This window comes from Bos indicus x Bos taurus, chromosome 18 (assembly GCF_003369695.1).
Source record: "Bos indicus x Bos taurus breed Angus x Brahman F1 hybrid chromosome 18, Bos_hybrid_MaternalHap_v2.0, whole genome shotgun sequence".
Classification (NCBI taxonomy): Eukaryota; Metazoa; Chordata; class Mammalia; order Artiodactyla; family Bovidae; genus Bos; species Bos indicus x Bos taurus.
In genome coordinates, this window is record NC_040093.1 from 49,517,763 (window position 1) to 49,537,673 (window position 19,911).

Sequence of the window (19,911 nt, forward strand, 5' to 3'; positions counted from 1 at the left end):
AAAAAGCAAAGAAATCACCCAGTCTCTTGAATTTAGCTGAAGACTTTTTTTATTGAATGAGCTTCTTTTACTTGCATCTAAGTGATTTCTGTTTCCACTTGAACTGCCTCAAAAAGAGCAAGTCAAAAAGAAAAGGTACTGGGAATGGAATTCAATAATATTTAAATAGAAGTGAATTAAATATTATTTGATGTGCCATTTCCTGGTTGGCCACACGGAAGTTCCTGGCAGGGTGCTCACTTAGTTGAGCTTCAGGAAACATGTTCAACATGTGTGAGTGTGTGTGTGCACCCACAAGTGGGGATGGGGTAAGGAATAGAAAGGAATAACTCACTTAGTCTGAGCTCTCTACTATGGCCCAGAGGGCAGCTCAGAGGTTCTAGCTGAGGTTTCGTGTCTGTGCTCCTGTCATTTTTCTCAGTCATCTAAAATCTTACTAATTTAAATATTAAAAGTTATTATTGGCTGAGTACTTTCCATGAGCCCAGAACTATAGCTCAGGCTTCCCTGCTGGCTCAGACAGTAAATAATCTGTTTGCGGTGCAGGAGATCCAGGTTCAATCCCTGAGTCGGGAAGATGCCCTGGAGAAGGGAATGGCAACCCATGACAGTATTCTTGCCTGAGAACTCCATGGACAGAGGAGCCTGATGGGCTACAGTCCATGGGGTTGCAAAGAGTCTGACACAACTGAGCAACTAACACTTTCACTTCTCTGATTATTATATCATTTATATTCTCACAACAAATGCATGAAAGAGATGGAGAAATACGAGCTCAGAAAGGTGTCCAGGACTTGCCAAGCCTCCCAACTGTAAGGGTTGCCCTGTAGCAGACTTCACTCCAGAACCTGCATTGTCAGCCACCCCTCCAAGTAGTGTTAAGGGCCCTTTGGGGGTGGCTTTAGCTGGGTTCACATTCCACTTTCAACTCTCAGAGACTGAGATCAGGTGAGAAGTGAGCTCCTCAAAATGAAGAGGTGGGCTCTTAGACCAGAAGAGACGATGTGGGGAGAAGTGACAGATCCACCAGCAGCTGTCACTTACACGTGGCATGGGTGTGTTTGGAATCAGCCTTTCTCTGCACCACCAGCACAGAGATAATTGGAATGCACTCAAGGGACACTGTCCAGATGTGATGGTCTCCTGAGTCCAGAGCATTGCAGCAGGGTATCATCTAAGGGCACAAAGACCCCAGAGACAAGCGTGATGCTGCTCAGTGATGCCCAAGGTCACTTCCACCCTGGAAGCATGGTTTGTCACCTGCCTCCTTGAGCATCCCCAGAAGATGATCTTGGAGGACCCTGGATTCAGAAATACCAGATGAGTCAAGTTCAGCTACAGGGTCTTCATTTCACTTCCCTTTTGAGATGGAATCAAGCAAACCATCTTAGGTTGGGATCCCTGAGAAGTAAATCCTGAGATGATGATTTAAGTGCAAGTCAGTTGTTTGAGAGGCGATCCCAGGAATCCAGGAGGAAAGGGGAGGGAAGGATGTCAATGAAGGCGTGTATGTGAGCAGGTTCTGCTGGGGTTACTGGGGTCCAGTCCCACTGAGAACCTCAGGGACCACTTAGACTGTGCCTCCATGAGGTATTTATCCACCAACTCTCACCATCACTTTCTGAGTGCTGCTCCCAGGGGCAGCTACCTAACATTTCTACCCTCTGATGGGCTAAGAATGCTCAGGTCCTCAAGGAACACCTCTAGGGGAAGAAGCATAGGTCAGAGAGGTCAGAAGCCATCCGGCTAGGGTTTGTGGGGACTGGACAGGCCCAGGGGAGATGGACAGGGTACCGACAGTGCTGCCCCACAGGCAGAAAACCTCTCTACTATGAAAATACAAGAGCCTGGTGTCAGAGAGAAACTGCAGGACTGCTTAGCTCTGGCCAATTATTGGCCATGCAAAAAGGTAGAATTAGTGTTTAAGAGAAAATACATACCTAAATTTTATTTGAAATTCCATTTTCAAATGTGTTGGTATCAAATTCAAAAATTTAAAAATACTACAGGCTAAATAAAAACATCTGCCGGTCACAGTTTATGCTGCTGCTGCTGCTAAGTCGCTTCAGTCGTGTCCGACTCTGTGCGACCCCATAGATGGCAGCCCACCAGGCTCCCCCATCCCTGGGATTCTCCAGGCAAGAACACTGGAGTGGGTTGCCATTTATAGCTTCTGATAAATAGGTAAGGATGCCGGTCACAGTTTATAACTTCTGATAAATAGGTAAGGATGCTTGCTCCTTCCTGCCAAGGGATTTTCCTTCTGTCATCTCATGAGGCCTTTATCATATTCAGAGGAAGAACCCATTTTCTGAGAGAGCTTCCTGCCTAGAGCATGCCTCTGAATTGTCCCACCCGGGAGGCAGAATTCAAGGTGAAGGACTTTGCTGATGCAGGAGTCTGCCAGCTTCACTTGTCTCTCCACCAATAGTTTGTGACCCTCCCACCTCCTGCAGCTGGTTGCCTTAGATCAAAAGCTCCTGGAAGGATGAAGTGCCCCCTCTTTTTTTCACCCACCATACAGAGATGGGAATTTCTCGAGGGTGGGTAGCCACCATCGGTCGGTGCCTCTCTTTTAGTAGCTCTCATACTGGGACACTTCTCTCACGCCTTTCAGCAGCACTCTAAAAAGAAAGGTTTAACAGTCGCCAGGGGAAAAAGGATAACGACAGTGGTAGCAAAAATGACTCTCCAAACACCCACAAACTTCTATGGAGGCCGTGGTCAGAAAGAGAGGGCACGACTCACGCCCTCCAACTAAACATAATGGCCGTGCCCACCCTGTGCTGACACTCTCTGGGTTCCAGGCCAACAAGACAGCCAAGCTCTTTTCTCTCATGGCAGCTACACCTTATTGAGGGAAAACCCCATCCAGACTGGAAAAGCTGAGAAAGCAGCTCCAGCAGGGCGTCAACTAGCCCTGCGACCTCCTTGGCCAGAGGAGGGTAATAACACTCTCTGTCCTGCTCACCCAATGCATTTGTGTCAAGGTCAGACGGGACCAGGGTGTGGAAAGCATTGGGAAACTGGGGCCTTCAAGGTAAGGCACATTCATCACTTGCCTAGTCCATCTCTCCTGGATGAAGAACAATTGCATCTTGAGATGGCACAGGGAGAAGTGGGTGGGTAACATCTCCAGTATTTGCCCAGAGGTTGAACCTTGGTGGGGCAACTGCTTTATCGGTATTCAGAGTTGATAAGAAAACAGACTTCCATCCACAAAGATTCATTGTTTCACAGTAAATTAAGGTATTTCACCCTATTGGTGGTGGTGGTTTAGTTGCTAAGTTGTGTCCAACTCTTGCGACCCCATGGACTGTAGCCCACCAGGCTCCTCTGTTCTTGGGATTTCCCAGGCAAGAATACTGAAGTGGGTTGCCATTTCCTTCTCTAGGGGATCTTCCTGACCCAGGAATCAAACCCGGGTTTCCTGCATTGCAGGCAGATTCTTTACCGACTGAGCTATGAGGGAGGCCCTCCAAAAAAGAAATTAGTATTGGGGGATCTTAACTAAAGCCTACAGTCTTGTGTTTGGTTGTTTTTAAATGACAATGGGCTTAGTGAATACTAATGCTATTCAAAATGTGAAAGTTGGAAAGCGTTATCCTGGCCACTTTCCATTTCACATCAGAAATTCAAGATCTTGGTGAGAAGAAGTGACTTGTTGGAACTTGCCAGCAAGTGAGGACAGAGCAGGACCGGACCAGGACTTAGGCCCAAGCACTCTTCATAACACATCACAAAATGACCTTCTATACTACCAGCTCCTTTCCACACAGTCCTTGGGTAAGTGCTCAGGACAAGAGCCTTCTAAATATCAGCCTCCCAAGCGCTCTGGGGCACAATTCAGATTTCAGAGCTCTGAAGTGGGGGCTGGGAACCTGCATTGACAACAAATGCCCCACAGGTTCTTCTGGGATCCAGGCCAGCTTGTGCAACACCAGCCTAACTGGCTTGGGACATGGGTCTTAGCCACAGCTGAGCCTGACCATCTTAGAACACACATTCATGGGTTCCACCTCCAGAGATGTGTCCTCATTATTTCACCACATTTCAAAAGCTTCCCTGGGTGAGACTGATGTGCTTGACATCATAAGACCACTGCTACAGAGGCCACACACCTGGTTCAAACCCCAGCTGCCCAGTTTCACTCCATCCCCACACCTAAACCCCATGTCTTCCTAGGTGTCCCCCCAACTGCCAGCATCCTCATAAAGGAAGAGTTTGGAGTTACCTTTGCATCCAAGGCAAGACACACATTGTGGATTTCTCAGAACATTCTCAGATATTCCAAGGTTACCCCAGAACACTGCTGAACTGATAGAGAGGCTCTGAATCAAGTCACTTTTTTTTTTTTTTTAGCAACTTCCCTGATTAGGGGTTACTGTGAGCCATCCATTTTGGTGTTCTGCAAAGAGATTATCCAATTCCAGGGGATCAGACTATTTCAAAGGAGCCAAGAAAATAAACACACTTTCTCTGTCTTAAAGCCTCTGCCTCCTTTGAATCTCTCATTTTTAGAATATCTCCACTGATAAGGACAAATGCAATTTTCACCATCAGTGGATCTGAACAGACAATTACATTAAGGCAAATAAGACAGGGTGAGGCCAATGATATAAATCATACTGTGTGCATCTCATGTACAAACAAAGCCCTCGGATGAAAATGAACACTCGAGAAGCAGTCAACAACCATTACTATTTTTTTTTTGCATCTAATCAGGATGCAATTTGCATAAAAATGATTCTACCTATCACCTCCACAATTGCTGGCATTTGGAGGTCTAGAGAGAGAGGGAAAATCAATCCATTTTCAAATCATTTTCTCTAAGGAAATTGCTGGACCCTCTTGGGAAGAGGTTCCAGATACCTAACAAAAAGAATGTCCTTGCTGTTACAACACTTCAGGTACACAAGTCTCCTTTCCCATTCGGTCCTCACTGCAACCCTGTGAGCTTGACAAGAGCAATTGTTTCTGTCTAAATTATAATGGAGATCAACTCGAGGTTACAAATTGTCCCACTGTAAGTGTCAGGACTGGAACTGGAGTGTTACTTCCCTCTTCAAGAGACCAGATTTGCCTCTAAAGTCTTTACCCAGGTGAGGAATATCCACCCAACCAGTGATGAGTATCAGCCCAAGCAATGAATTCTCCAAGGCCTGGTATGCTCTGAATCCTCCAGGCAGAGCTGGATGGTGATTCAGAGCTAAGCAGGAGTTTGGAAAGGGACAGCAGAAAATGTACTCAGCCCAAATGAGATTTGCATTTTTGCAAGTGGTGTTTGAGCCACCCAAGTGGGGAAGCAAAAGGTCAGGCTCGCAGAATGAACTCTGCATCGAGCTTTTGCCTGCTGGATAAAGGAAAAGAAATGATATTCAGGAAAGGAGTGTCTGGGAGACCACGGGGAGGATAAGATGGAGTGAAGCCTGAATGTACACGCAAAGAAAGGCAGCATCCTGCTCTTTAAAGTCTCCCCAGTGCTTGGCATCAAAGAGAACAGAGGCTCAAGCTGATGGGCCTCTGAAAAGATGCTGGCGGCTCCCGGGGTGTTTCTTGCTGGCTTCTTACACACAGCAGTCAATGTTTGATGAAGGCCTGGGGTGCTAGCCAAGGTCAGGGTGCACTGGTGTCACACAGCGGAGTAGGCTGTCTGCAGCCCAGCCCACTGCTCGGCCTGTGACAGGCTTCCTCCCCCAGGCTGCTGATGGCAGGGCTGGGGCAGTCCCACTGTGGCTGTATGGAAGCGGCAGGCAGGGGACCAGCGGAAGAAGGGGAGGTTTCCACATTGGGTTTCTGGGGAGATTTAGTTTCCCCAGGGAACCAGGGAGACTCCATGTAAGGGTTCTGCTTTCTGCTGTTTATGTATCACTTCCAGCTTAAAAAATAAAAGAAGACAAAAAGGCATCTGTGGTGGCAAAGAATGCTGGCACACCACTAAGGCCCCTTCTGGCTCTGAGGGTCTAAGATTCTCCCCTTTACAGCAAAAATGGGTCTAACGTGAAGTTTTCCTGAAGTGGGATAAAATTATTCCCAGAGATTTTACATAGTACTTGGGTAAAAAAAAAAAATCATTGAGCAGTTATACATTAATTTTCGAGTGGTATCCCATGTTTATAGCAACTGATGCTGTTTTTTCATTAATAATATGAATATATGATAGGAAATGTCTTTTTAAAAGTCAATCTATTTATCCCTTTACAAAGTGAACTGTTTTTGAAACCATTCACCTTAGATTGGGACTTAAACCCATGTGCCAGGACTCAAATCCAGCCAAAACCCTGCTTGGGATTCTAACCCACAGTCTTTTCATTAGAATCACTCACCTGGTATCTGGACTTTGTGAGGCTCAGGTTCTTTGTGTCTCAGCACAGAAGGAATTCAGCAAGAGGCAAAGTGAGAGACAAGAGACAGATTTATGAATAGAGTACACTTGTAAGAGGTGCAAGTGGGCAGGCAAGGGAGCTCTGCCCTGAGGATTAAGTGGGCCACAATTTCATAGTCAAAGGAAAATGATAAAATCTATTAGTCTCTCAGGCATGTCTGACTCTTTGCTCTCCCCACTGCCCCCCACCAGATAGCAGCCCTCCAGGCTCCTCTGTCCAGGGAATTCTCCAACAAGAATACTGGAGTGGGTTGCCTTTTCCTTCTCCAGGGGATCTTCCTGACCCAGGGGTTGAACCTGAGTCTCCTGCACTGCAGGCAGATTCTTTACCATCTGAGCCACCAGGGAAGCCCAAAGGAAAGGAGGAAGGGAAAAGATCACCTTCTTTAAGTAGACATGAGGCTTACATCACTGGCTCCTTTTTCGTATCTGTCAGGAGAGTGTCTGACCCTATTTGGTTAAACTAGGATTATCATAGCACTTACTCAAATCAGTAGATGGGTGGTGACATTTTCCTTTTACCTAACGGCCTAGGGTTTCACTCTCTATCCATAGTCCCCTACTGGGGCTTCTACAACTACCTGTATCCTCTTCTATCCCTATCACTTTCATTACTGAGCCATTGTTAAGTAGCAGTACATGTTGGGCACAGAGAGGGCAAAAAGCATGCAGTCTGATGCCCAGCATTTCGGGATTTGCTGTGCAGCCCCAGGCAGTGGAGTCAGCCCAGCACCAGCATGAAGCCCTTGGAGGGCCCACAGTTCACTGAGACCAGCCGGTCATAGACCAAGTCTCCAGGAAGCAGCGGCTACACACAAAGATTCACACCTCCTATCCCAGGGGCAAGGACAGGCTAAAGACATGCCACTGTGAAAGACAGCAACCTCAAAGACCCTGCCGATAAAGGGTGAAGTGGGGGAGGCACCGTAGGGGAAAGAGGGGGAATCAACCTCTTGTGAGCTTGTGTGGACACAAACTCTGCCGTCCAGCCAGGCTATCACTGTCCTATAACCCTACCATCAAATTTCACCCCGATATTTTTATGTTTTCCTGCCAGAAATGACCTCTACTGTTCTGTCCATCTCTCGGAATTCAGGCTCTGCCTCCTCCGTCAAAGCTTCCCTGATCACTCCTCCCAAATGTCCTGGTGCCTCCCATGCATTCTCCATGCACCTATCCAGACTGCTGCAGCCTGCTTTCACAGAGCAGTTATTGCACCCCACTGATGATGTGTGAGATGATTGAAGGGTAGGCTGACTCGACCTGAAATTACATTAAGCCACAGAATGGGAAAGTCTCTGCCTTCTTGCTTCTGCTTCAGTGCATCTGGTTAAGGCAAAATAAAGTCTCCTTTTGGTATTAACAAGTCTGTAACAACTATGATATTTGCTAATCTCCATTTTTTTTTTTTTAAACAAAGGAAGAGTTTTCTGGATGAGAACCCTCATTACCCATCTAGAATTTAGTGGTATTATTTTGTTTTTTGAAGCAAACTATTCTGTTCTTTTCACTTGAAGTCATGATTATTATTTTATTCTTTTGTCTATCTATTTATTTGGCTGTGCCAGGTCTTAGATTTGGCATGCAGCATCTTCAGCTGCAGCATGGAAACTCTTAGTAGTGGCATGTGGAATCTCTGGCCAGGGATTGAACCAGGGCCTGCTGCATTGAAAATGCTGAGTTTTAGCTACTGGATGACCAGGGAAGTCTCAAAATTACGATTTTTAAATTAATGTATTTAAACAAAAATCTAATCAATTTAAAGCAAGTATTATGTGGTAGGGGCTTTCCTGGTGACTCAAACAATGAAGAATCTGCCTGCAATGCAGAAGACCTGGGTTTGTTCCCTGGGTCGGGAAGATCCCCTGGAGAAGGGTATGGCTACCCTGTCCAGAATTCTTGTCTGGCAAATTCATCGACAGAGGAGCCTGGTGGGCTACAGTGCATGGGATCTCAAAGAGTCAGACACAGCTGAGCAACTAACACTGTTATATGATAGCACATAATAATAATAATACATCTTATATATAGGGTGTGTGTGGACCTGGCAAATATTGGAAAGGTGGTAGACAGAGGACTGAAGGTTGGAAAATACTACCAAACTTTCTTATGGGTATGATTAATCTGTTCAGCTTCACACGACAGTGGTCGACCAGGGTGAACAGGAGTTAGAGCCTGGTTTCAGCCTTCCCAGCTTCTCACATCATTCCTCATTCTTCCACTAAAAATAGTTAGAGTGCAGGTGGTAGAAATGGATACTAACTTAAACAGAAATAACCAACAAGAGCAACAGAAGACAGACAAACAGAGAAGACAAATTTACTATAAGGGAAATGAGGCCTCACAGAACCAAGAGGAGCTTCTAATTAGGGCAGAACCTGAAGACCAAAAAGGGGACACACAAGAGTTTCTCGCAGGACGCAGCCATTGTTGCCATGAGAAGCCTAATGGAACGCACAGGTGTGTGTCTCTCTGCCAAGATTAAAAGTTGGCTGCAAAGATCTCACTGGCGAAACAATGTACTGACTGCCAGACAGAGGGAAGAGGGAAAGCACGGCCCTCAGCTTCCACGTAGAGGCGAGGCACCTCCTCCTCCAAGACCGCACTCAATGGAGATTTCACCCAGCCCAGGAGGATTGGGTAGAAGCTGAAACACCCTGGATATGACAAATGTTTACAAATGTACACACATCCCTGCCCAGGCTCCGCCTCTCACCACTGCTCACTTGCCATGCTTCTTCCTCTCTCAATCACCTCTCTCTTGCAATTATATTCAACCTCTCCCTCTCTGTTAAACCTTTTCCTTTGGCCTATTATTAATAACATGTTTGAATCTCTCCTATCATTAAAAAATCCTCCTCTATTCACCAGTTAACCTTTCCCTACAAAGAGTCAAAAGTGTTCTTCACTCACCACCTACACTTCTTCACCACCCACTGCAGTCTGACACCTGCCTCCCCAAGCCCAGCACTGCCCTGGAACCATTATGCTGTACAAAGTCAGCCATGAGCTTCGAGTTACTCACTCTAAAGAGAACATACCCATCTTGATATCTCTCAGGTGTTAACCACACTCTGTTTTCCTGAAACACTCTTGCAGCTGGGCTCGGGGCCCCTTTCCCTAACTGTCTACTCAGGAACTGTTCAAAGCAGGCACTGTGGTCAGAACTGGGGAGACAGTAACGAGCAGGATGGCCAGAGTCCTGCCCTGAAGGCACCAAGAATCTTGTGGGAAGACAAGTAAACAGGACAACACATAACATTTATGTCCATCCATGAATTTCAGTGTTCCTTTTACATAGGCCGTATGCTTCTTTTTAGGATTGTTCTTGCTATTGTGAATGGCATCCTTTCCCCTTTATGTTTTCTAATTTATTATTAATGATATACAGGATAATCAACAATTTTGTGATTTCTGTATTTGACCATATTACTAAACACATAAGAATTAATAGCTTTTTGGCTTGTCTTGAATTTTCTAGGTGGGCAGTTAAATCGTCTACAAACTAGTGCATAAAATAAGTGCTCAAAAAATATTTGTTGAATGACTATCTGTTGAATTTCTGCATCTGTTTTCCGGGAAATATAGACAATCTGATGCAATCTGAAAGTCCTTCAGGAACCTTGCCCTATCGTAGTCTCTCGGCTTTTCTGAATACACTGTATTTTCCTCTACAAATTTTTGCTTCCTCTATGACTTATTTCACCACATTACATAAGCTATACTCCGATCTTAAATAATTTAGGTAAGTCAGAATTCAAGCAGCATTCTCACAGATAGTAGGGCCTCCATGGCAAACACACTCCTGTTTCTGAAAGACCTTCCATGTCAAATCAAAGCATCAGGAGTGAGAGTGTTCAGACATACAGTCATGTCCAGCTTTTTGCGACCTCATGGACTATAACCCGCCAGGCTCCTCTGCCCATGGGATTCTCCAGGCAAGAATACCTCAGTGGGTTGCTACTCCCTTCTCCAAGGGGTCTTCCTGACCTAGGGGTCAAACCCACATTTCCTGTGTTGGCAGGCAGATTCTTTACCACTAGCACCACCTAGGAAGCCCCAAGAGTGAGAAGTAGCCCTCGCCTGCCACACTGCAGATAGATGCTGTGGGGAAATGCCCTGACTTCTCTCAAAAGGCACAGTCTGACTTTCTGGGTCCGCACACCCTTTCACACACAGACTCTTTCCACAGAGAAGAAGCAGAGAAAGGGAATGCTGAAACTTGCCCTGGTGGCAACATCAATCCAGAAGGACTTGAAAAATTTGAGAAAAGCAAACTGTCCTCCCAGAGATGAATTTGCTCATTTCATATTTGATTTAACCAATCCAAACTTTAAAAAAAAATCAGTGAGGGCTAGGAAATGGAAAGGAGGCAGGAAAATGAGCCCTTTGAAAATTCCTCTGGAGAGCCAACTCAGCCTAGTAATATTAACACATGGCACCTCTACCCTTGGATGCTTTTGGAGCCGCGTGGACTGGCTCTTGGGAACCCTGCTGTTCTGCAGCGCTTTTTGAATGTTAGTAATAAAACCCACAGCCTCTGAATCAGGAAGGAAAATGTCCACTTTCCTTTGTGCGCACGCTTTCACAGGAAACTGCCTCAGGCATAGAAAAGAAGAAGGAAAACGCTGAGAATTCTTAACCACAGGCTGCTTCTTGGTGAGGAAAATCCTTATTTAAGAATCTTACAGGGTGAAGGATGAACAGGAGACAATAAAATGAAGCTTAAATTCATCTTGGAAAATTATTTCTTTCCGAGAGAGACTCGGTTATGGATACTGCTTGGTGACTTGAAATCATTTGTTCTCAAAGTACGAAAGTGCAGTGAAAGCAGCGTGGCACATCAGGCTCAACACAGAAGATGACTGAGGGAAGAAAGACTTTTATAAATTAGAAGAAAGGAAAATAAGCGCCTCAGCCATTCCCTTAGATACTCGAGGTTTCTTACTAGACAGTCAGACTTGACCTTAAACAGAGATTCTCCCCACCAGGCATCCCGAATGGAATGGGACTTATTGAGCACTGCACACTCAGCCACAGGGCTCCACCTGGAGTTCTCCAAACCAGCCTGCTTGTCGGCCAAGTTCTCCCAGTCCCTCTCAACCAGCTAATTCTTCCGTGGCTTCAAGGTCAGCTGAGACAACACTTCCTCCAAAATTCTCCCCTAATCATGCAGACCCTGGGGCCACCTTGTGGCATCATCACAATGGGTTATTATTGTCCACTTAGTCATCTGTCTTTTCCCTGTAGATACCCCATCAGCTGGCACTGAATATCTCTCACCTGACAAAGAGCTGGTACATGCTAAGAAACTCAGTAAACTTTGCTGAATGAGTGAACAGGGTATAGACCAGCGTAGCATTTCTGGGGGCAGCAAGTCACCCTCTTGCCTTAGGGCTGCATTCTGTTTGAAATGAAAGTATTTTCAAGGTTAAATATATTCTTAGAGTCACATTTAATTGGCCTGCATCCCAAACACTAAATCATTTAGTTCCAGAAGGAAGGTTTTTTTTTTTCTCCCTCAGCAAATATTTCTTAAAGAAAAGTAGATGAAGAAAATGGAACATTACCATGGAGCTGCAAAGATGTCCAAACCCTGCCGAAAATGTCCCATGGGTTTGCCCACTTGTAGAGTATCTATAAATATTTCCCTCGCTTAGGCTAGTAAGACAAAATTATCTTAAAAACACTGTCTAAACAGTAAGTCGTAAAGGTTTCCCAGTAATTCCTTGCCTTTCCTTACTCTCCTTCCCAATACAACTGGATATGAGATGTCTCTTATTTTAGGGTTACAATGGAAATATCTGGCCTTCTTGATCATCTCTCAAGAAAAGGTAAAACAGTTAAATTTAGAATTTGATTAAAAGAGTCTTTAACCTTTCATTCAGGTATATTTGCTTGCTCAGGCTGCCATAACAAAGTACCAACACCCCCAGTGGCTTAAACAACAGAAATGTATTGTCTCACAGTTCTGGGCTCTAGAAGTTTTGAGGTCAAGTTGTAGGCAGGATAGTTTCCTCTGAGACCTCTCTCCTTGACTTGTAGATGGCTTTCTTTCCACTGTGTCTTCTCTCTGTTTGTATCTGCATCCAAATTTCCCCTTCCTATATGGACATAGGTCATATTGATATAGTACTCACCCTAATGAGCTTATTTTAATTTAATCACCTCTTTATGGACCTTATCCTCAAATACGGTCACATTCTGGGGGACTGGGGGGGTTATGACTTCAACATATGACACAATTCCGCCTACATCAGGGTAGAGTTTATTTCCTTGGATATTTGTGGGCAGAAATGAAAGACACACAGGCATAGACCCATTGACTGCTTATCTTCAAGAGTGAAAAAGGACATGACACCTGTCCATTCAACGTGGGATGCTCTCCAGCAGAACATCCCAAGATGGGCAGAGCAGTGGTTTGATTCTTCTATGGTTTGAATGGTCCTCTTTCCATCAGAGTAGGAACAAAATAGCTATAGACATTGGTTTCCCCTTTCCCTTCCATTTCCAAAGAACTGGGATACTGAGAGCAGAGGTAGATGTCAGGGATGGGTGCAGGGTGGACACATCTAGTCCATTCCAGGGGTTAGAAGCCCCTGTTATTAGTGCAAAGCTTTGCTCATGGTGAGGGTAATGGGTTGTTTCTCTGAGGGAAAGTAGAGTGAAAAGTGAACTTTTGGAGGTTGCAGATCACATCTGCTCTGACTTTGATTAAGCATGCAGCTGACTGCTTTTAGGAGATAAACAATGTTTAATAGGATAGCCTAAACATCCCATCACTCTTCCTCAAGACTTGGAGATTTTTCTGAGCAGATGAGAAAGCCCACTAGCACCAATGTCACTTACCTTCATTTGCAGGAGCAAGAAGGCTTGGAAAGAAATACCGGAGATGTCCACACGTGTCCCTGTAGTGGACACTAATTTTTCCTTGTGTCCTCTCTCATTTCCACTTTACATGTTCAGATCAGCTGGATTGTCCTTTAGGGAAAATTCTTGATATCCCTGCTACTGAAAATTTACCATAGTTCCTAGCTTTTAGAAAGGTTTTTCTTTCAGAATTACCTTGGATTCTGTGAGCTATTTATATTTCCTGCCCAAACTTTGCTCTCAGATTCCACTCACAAACCAGCTGCTACTTGTCTGCTCCTCTTAAATATTTAGCAGACACCCCAAAATCCAGTCTAACTCCTGACCCTCCCCTAACCCTGCTCTAGACACGTTCTTTTAGTTACTCAGGCTGGAAGCCCCGGAGTCATTTCTGATTCCTGTCCATCTCTCCTGTTCCTCAAGCAGCATCTGAGGACCTCTTACTGGCTCTCCTTTCAAGCACGCCCAGAATCTGACTTCTCAACCTCCTTCTGGCCACGGTCACCTTTTGCACCATTTGCTGCAACTGCCTCATACTCAGCCTCCTTGTTTCCACAGTCTCCTCCCCTAGCAGCCAGAGTAGAACTTCTAAAATGAAAATCAGAGAGTATCACTCCTCTGTTCAGACCCTCCAGGCTCATCTCTGAACTTAGAGTCAATTCCAAAGTCCCTGCCATGGCCATCCAGAACCCACATGATCTGGGGCCCCTTTTTACTCTCCTCCTAACTCTCTCTGCTCCAGCAAGCACCTGGCGCTGCCTGCCGCCCTGAATCATCCCAGCATATGTCTGCCTTCAGGAGCTCTGGCAGGCACGGCTGACCCTGCAACTACCTCATGTCTCCTCTCTCAATGAAGCCTGCCCTGACAACCTTATCAAAAGTGTCACCTCATCACTCTTGACCCCTTCACCTTGCTCTACTTTTATTCACTCCACATAATAACATATCACTTCTCATGTATGCTATAACTTATTTTTCTTTAATATTTACTGTCTGTTTGCCCACCACCCTTCCCCAACAAGAGACTAATTCTATAAGCTCAAGCATCTTTATTTTTCCCGTGAAGTATCCCAACACCTAGAATACTTCCTGGCACATATTAGGTGCTCAATAAATAGTTTTTCGATGAATAACAATATCCTTTTAGTGAATCCCTTTTAATTTAGTCTAGCCCAAGTCTGTTACTTTGCTTGCAAGCAAAGCATCTCAACCAACAGAGCGCCCTGCTCTGAGCAGAGTGCCTGAAAGGAGAACCTGTTATATTTTTCTGCATTGAAGAAGAGATCAAACAGCAAAGATTCATTATATAGCGCAGGGAACTATATTCAATATCTTGCAATAAACTGTAATGGAAAAGAAATTAGGGACTTCTCTGATAGCTCAGAGGGTAAAGAATCTGTCTTCAATGCAGGAGACCCAGGATTTTCCAGGAAGATCCCCTGGAAAACAGAATGGCTACCCACTCCAGTATTCTTGCCTGGAGAATGCCATGGACAGAGGAACCTGGGGGGTTACAGTCCATGGGGTCGCAAAGAGTCTGACACAACTGAGTAACTAATGTCAAAGTGTCACTTTCTCTTCTAGAATATATATGTATACATGTATAATCAAATCACTTCGCTGTATACCTGAAAGTAACACAATATTGAAAATCAACTACATTTCATAAAAAAGAAAAAAATGGATCAAAAGCAAAGAAAAGATACAGACTTTTTGCTTGTCTCTGTAACTGAATTCAGCTCTGACAGAACAGCTGGCCCTTTCTACCTTCTCTGTTGATAGAAACCAGTAGAAAAATCTCTGGCTTTGGAGCTAGGAAACTCTTCTGTGTATCTTGATCTTGCTGTTTATGGATGATGTAAACTTGAACATCCCTAGGCCTCAGTTTCCTCACCTCTAAAGCACAGTTGATAAACTCTAAACGTCAGGGTTGTTGTAAAGCTTAAATGAGACAATGAGCGCGACTCACCCAGCAAAGGCCTGGGAGTTGATGAAGGGACCCTTGCTCCTTCCAGTCAGAGTATCTCAACAATGTGACTAAGAGTATGGGCTTTGGGCCAGGCAATCTGGTTCAGATCCCACCTCCACCACTTATATCAATGAAGCTTGGGCACATTGCCTGGCCCCTCTAAGCCTCCACTTCTGCATCTGTGAAATGGGTTATCAAGTGTAGCCTGCCTCAGAGGATGAGCAGAGGAATCACTGAGTTCATGCCCATTCAGTGTTTAATGCAGAATCTGACACATGCAAAGCACTCAGTAAATATTTTTTGCTGCTCTCACTGGGCTTAGTGAACGTTCATTTTCCTCCCTGTGATGAGAACTTCAGCACCTGAGCCAGCTCACTTATTTCTTTTTCTCCTTTGATGTCAGCAATGACACAGGACTTGCCCCAACAACCTGGCTCCCTGGAATATTTTAATAGGATAACAAAAATTGTGTTTCTTGAGCTTTCTCCAGCTAGAGTCCTACAACTCCTGGCCTGGAACTGTCAAAATAAGCCTGAAACACAGGCTTTCTGCCAAATCCTCTTCGGGAGGCAGGGATTTCACATGCAGTCCTTTCTTTCTCCCCTCACCATCCCCACCCCCACCCAACCCAATTCTTCTTGGCAGCACACTGTATCAGCCGTGCTCCAGCGGCCTGGGAAAACAAGAGTTTATTTTAGCTCCCTTCGGCAGAGCACAGTGGTGTGGAGAAGACTCGAGGGTAGAGACACATGAGGATGCAGTTCAAAAATGCATGTGAGAGGCTGCCAGACTACACCGGGGCGCTGGAGGCCAGGGCTATGGCTGCTGTGCCCTCACAGCTGACTCAGAGTCACAGCTTCTGAAACCCTGCATGTTGATCAGAAATCAGTGCAGCTAAGGACAGACAAGGATGCCTCTCCACCTTGGATTCAGTCTTCCAAGGCCATCTGAGATGCTAGGGCAGCAGCCGGCTGCCAAGCCTTGTTGAGGCATCACTGTAACTCCTTTGTCACTTCTGATTTTGATATGAATATTGTAAAACAGAGACCCTCCTGCTTCCTAAGGTGTAGGAGTCAGGAATCTATATGAACAATTCTGCCCCGGGCTCACACAAGCACACCATTTCCAGGGCATCTGCCCCCTGTTCTGATCAGGAAGGCTGGGCTATCATAGGTTAGCATTCCACATGAACAAACAAAGCCCTTTTGGAAACCGCTGTGTTGCACCTATATATTATCAGATGTAAAAATGTAGACCTCTGATTGACACAGAAGTCACTCCCGCATCACTTCCTTCCAGGCACATGCATTTAGAAATAACTCATTGTCTTCCTCTGGTAGCCTTTCTCACTTGCTGCTGCTGCTGCTAAGTCGCTTCAGTCGTGTCCAACTCTTTGCAACCCCATGAATTGCAGCACGCCAGGCCTCCCTGTCCATCACCAACTCCCGGAGTTCACTCAAACTCATGTCCATTGAGTTGGTGATGCCATCCAGCCATCTCATCCTCTATTGTCCCCTTCTCCTCCTGCCCCCAATCCCTCCCAGCATCAGAGTCTTTTCCAAGGAGTCAACTCTTTGCATGAGGTGGCCAAAGTGTCACAGTTTCAGCTTTAGAACATCCAGGACTGATCTCCTTTAGAATGGACTGGTTGGACTTCCTTGCAGTCCAAGGGACTCTCAAGAGTCTTCTCCAACACCACAGTTCAAAAGCATCAATTTTTTGGCACTAAGCTTTCTTCAGAGGCCAACTCTCACATCCATACATGACCACTGGAAAAACCATAGCCTTGACTAGACAGACCTTTGTTGGCAAAGTAATGTCTCTGCTTTTGAATATGCTATCTAGATTGACATAACTTTCCATCCAAGGAGTAAGCGTCTTTTAATTTCATGGCTGCAGTCACCATCTGCAGTGATTTTGGAGCCCCAAAAAATAAAGTCTGACACTGTTTCCACTGTTTCCCCATCTATTTGCCATGAAGTGATGGGACCAGATGCCATGATCTTCATTTTCTGAATGTTGAGCTTTAAGCCAACTTTTTCACTCTCCACTTTCACCTTCATCAAGAGGCTTTTGAGTTCCTCTTCACTTTCTGCCATAAGGGTGTCATCTGCATATCTGAGGTTATTGATATTTCTCCCGGCAATCTTGATTCCAGCTTGTGCTTCTTCCAGCCCAGCGTTTCTCATGATGTACTCTGCATAGAAGTTAAACAAGCAGGGTGACAATAGACAGCCTTGACGTACTCCTTTTCCTATTTGGAACCAGTCTGTTGTTCCATGCACAGCTGCATCTAAATGTCCAAAAAATATTGCCAGACGTGAGTTTCTCTGTTTACGCTCTGCTTTCTTCCATACCCACTCTTCTCCCAGGTGTTCTCTCTTCATGTGCCTCAAGGATGGGTCCCAGCAGCTCCAGTTAAAAGCCTTGTTGTTGTTGTTCAGTCGCTCAGTCTATTTGAATCTTTTCAAGCGTGCATCTCACCAGTTTGGTCTTCCCAGGAAGGAGAATCTGTCTTTGCCAGCATTTCTGCAAAAGTCCCAACAAGGATTCTGCCATGACTCTGACTGGCCCTGGTTGAGTCATACTTGCCCATGAGCCAAACACTGCAACTAGGGGCATGTAAGGTTCTCATACAACCCTTGTTTGAAAAGCTGTTATTAATTGTCTACTATGTGCCAACTTTAACTACATTATCTCTTTCCAGACAATGAAACATAATTTAAAATGTTAAATAATTTGCCAAACTTCAAATCCCCAAAATGGACCAAAATCTCGGCCCAGTTCTCCTATACCCCATATTAGAGTACCAGTCTCCCTTCTGCTTCAGAATAAGTGAACGCCCATATAATACACATTCCATAAACAGTTTTTAGGCATCTACTGTGCGCCAGGCACTGAGCTAAGATGCCTGTTATGGCTGGAAGGTCGTGGGAGTATTTCAGGCACTAGTTTCTTTAGAAAGCCCCAGCTGGGCCCCTCCTGGAAGACGATCTGGGAGTACCAGGATGAGACATGGCTCATCAGATACTCCCAGGGAGTAGAACTTTTCCAAAGAGGGCTAGGTCACAGTTTTCAACGTTTTCTCTACCTGTCTGACTCACTCTCAAGTTGCTCATCATCATAGGTAAAAAAAAAAATGAAAAAAGTGTCACAAACGAGTTTGACCCCAACCATATTTCACCTGTCTCACAAGATATTTTGGCCTACATTGGATTTGTTGCCAATAATGAAGAGACAGGACATATCACAATCAATGTTGTTTCTTTTTAAAAATTTTTTAAACTAAGTATAGTTGATTTGCAATGATTCAGGTATACAGCAAAGTGATTCAATTATACACACACACACACACACATATATATATATACATATATATGTTTGAATATGATCAGGGCCTTTTGCTGCTTCTCCCAGCTTCTTTCCCTGCTGCTCAGGCTGCTTATGAACCCCTAAGACTAGACACCCCAGTCCAACCACTAGCCTTCTCTCAGAAGGAAAGAAGTCCTCCCCCCACCCCACCCGCTGAGCCTCACTCAGTCCCCAGGGCTCTATATTGGCAGGTAGGGGGCTGGGACCAGTGAGGGGGATGAAAGAAGCACCCAGAAGCAAGTGGCAATGTGGCCAGCTGAGCTGGTAAGATTATCCCAACTTTACAAAGGAGGAAAGTGCAGCTTGGAGAAGTTAATGACTATGACCCTGGGCATGGCCTCTCTGCTTCCATCTCAGTATAATGAGAGGAATTTACAAATCTCCCAGGTTTTTTGTGAAATTTAGAAATAGTGTATCAAGTGTTGGCCTTAAGCCTTGTACGCGTTCATTTGCTTAAGATAATTACGGATTATCTTATACCTCAGGCACAGTACTGGGCACGAATTGACAACACCATAGAGCAGACACAGCTCCTACCTGTAGGGAGTTACAGGCAGGGCGTGCCTGTGTGCACGTATGTGCGCATGCATGGGTGTGGGGGGAGGGTGGGGGAAGGGAAGGACCTCTGAGGGACGTTCAGGAGGCTGACCGCATCACAGTGGCGATAATCTTGGGTTCATTGGGGTTCAGGAAGGTTGTGCCATTTCAACATGGGGTTGTTATAACACAAAGAAAATCAGTTTGACTAGAGCCAAAATGTGCCTGAGAGGAAAGACAGGAGACCGGGGAGGAACCTGGGCCTAGAGGACTGTGTAACTTGTGCTAAAGGAGTGGTATTTCTTTCTAAGGGTAATGGCGAGTTGTTTTAAGCAGGATGGGTGAGGAAGTGAAGAGAAATGGGGGATTCCCTACAATAATCTTCCAAGGAGTCCTTTGGCACCTACAATTTCTCTCAATTTAGCAGGCTAAGCAATTCTGCTGAATGTCAGTCAGATCACACCATGCCTCTACTCAATTCCCTCCAATGGCTCCCCTTTTACCTCTGTTTTGAAGTCCTCGTGAGCCTTGGAGACCTGGGCAGTTACCTCCCTGCTCATTTTAGGCAACCCAGCAGCCACACAGCTCCAGCCACCCCAGCTTCCCCCTAGGGCTTTCTGTTTGGCTGCTGCCTCACCTTCAACACCATCTCCTCCTCACCTCTTTGCTCAAATCTTACCTTCCCAGTAAAGCTTACCAGGGTCACCCATATAATACCAAAGACACCCCCCGCCCAGGACCTCAATACCTCTCTGCTTTTATACCCTGCTTGGCTTTT